The sequence below is a fragment of the Hemibagrus wyckioides genome, linkage group LG20 (assembly GCF_019097595.1).
Source record: "Hemibagrus wyckioides isolate EC202008001 linkage group LG20, SWU_Hwy_1.0, whole genome shotgun sequence".
Taxonomy (NCBI): Eukaryota; Metazoa; Chordata; class Actinopteri; order Siluriformes; family Bagridae; genus Hemibagrus; species Hemibagrus wyckioides.
The window spans coordinates 666,917-668,566 of NC_080729.1; the positions used below are offsets into that span (position 1 = coordinate 666,917).

At 43.4% G+C, this 1,650-nt stretch overlaps 1 protein-coding gene across 2 annotated transcripts in view; it reads left to right on the forward strand.

Moving 5' to 3' along the window:
* Positions 1-289, forward strand: part of LOC131370951 (period circadian protein homolog 2-like) — a 26,141-nt gene extending 25,852 nt beyond the window's left edge. For both annotated transcript variants that reach the window (XM_058418579.1, XM_058418580.1), the window contains exon 23: positions 1-289. This exon is cut by the window's left edge and continues 1,704 nt beyond it. The gene's annotated coding sequence lies outside the window, so the exon portion shown is untranslated.
* Positions 290-1,650: the final 1,361 nt, after the last annotated feature.

Genomic DNA, 1,650 nt, shown 5'->3' on the forward strand with positions numbered 1-1,650 from the left:
TACTGTTTTTGTTTGTAGTTTTGTCTGAACCGTGATTCAGGGACCTGAGGGGAAGTGGACGAGTGTGTCTTATAAACAGCATTAAAAAGAAAGCCAAGAAAATGTACAGAATGGATGTACAGTTGTGGCGTAAATGGACCAAATCTCTCTCTCTCTTTTTACAACTCTCATTTCTCTGTACCTGGCAGTGAAACAGAGATGCTCCCAGTTACACACTTTATTTCCACTCCTGAGTTCTGTTGTTGTTTGTTTTATAAAACGGGTATTAAACTGGGAAAGTGAACGTGAAAACCTCCTCTGTCTCTAGCGTTACTGTGAGAATATAATAAATAAAACCCTGAGACACAATCACACCACTGACAGCAACTGCAGCAGAGTTCTGAGAAATCATTTTCATATTTAGTCTATGCTATTGTTTTAAAAAAAAGCACCATCACAGTAAATATTTTGTCGTCTTCTTAAAATAAGTTTTGTTAGATTTAGAGTCTATCTTTAGTAGCTCACAGAGGGGGCGTGGTTTCTTTAGTAAGGTAAAATGTGAAAGTGTTGTTATGCCGAGTGACCACTAGGAGGCGCAGAAGTTTACACCAGTTCTGAAACTTGAACCCTGATGATATAGACCAGAAAAAATCATTCAGCAGTTTCCAGTGCACTACACAGGAGGGAATTGAAAATAATTAGTAGCTGCACTGCACAAAACCTCATAATCTACCCAAAATATATGTATATATAATATATATCAGAATCAGAAATCAGAAAAACTTTTATTGCCAGGTACAGCAAAGGGACAGCACAGAGCACTTTACAGTACTAGGAATTTGTCTTGGTGTCAGGTGTGAACATTTACACAGGTATGAAATGTCTGTACAAATATACACAATTTTAGAAAAGAGCTAGAATAAGTTAAATAAATACTGTATAAAGTGACTTGCGTGAGAAGTAGTGCAATGGAATGTAAAAAGTGAAAGTGACTGTAACATATATACAGGTGTGAGGTGTGTACACAATCTAGCATGAGATAAATATTCTGTACAAAAGTGTGAGTTTGAATGAACAGTAGTGCAAAGTGAGTGTTCGGGGGGGGGGTGATCAGGGGGTAAGTGAGGCAGCAGGCTGACTGCAGTGGGGAAGAAACTGTTCTTGTGGCGTGAGGTCCTGGTCCTGATGGACCGGAGGAGGACCGGAGGGGAGGGACTGAAAAAGTTCGTTGAGAGGGTGAGAGGGGTCGGCTGCCATCTTGGCTGCACGTCTCCGGGATCCGGAGAGGTACAGCTCCTGAAGAGATGGGAGACTGCAGCCGATCACCTTCTCAGCAGAGTGGATGACATGCTGAAGCTTGGCCTTGTCCCTGGCTGTAGCTGCAGCAAACCAGACTGTGATGGAGGATGTGAGGGTAGATTTGATGATGGCAGTGTAGAAGTTCACCAGTATCTTCTCAGGGAGAACTTCTTCAGCTGCCACAGGAAATACATCCTCTGCTGAGCCTTCTTGGTGAGGGAGCTGATGTTCTGCTCCAACTTGAGTTCCTGGGTGATGGTGGTGCCCAGGAAGCAGAAGGACTCGAGAGACGTCACCGGAGAGTTATAAAGGATGACGGGGGAGGGGGACTGGGTCCTTCCTGAAATCCCCTAACATCTCCACTGTCTTGAG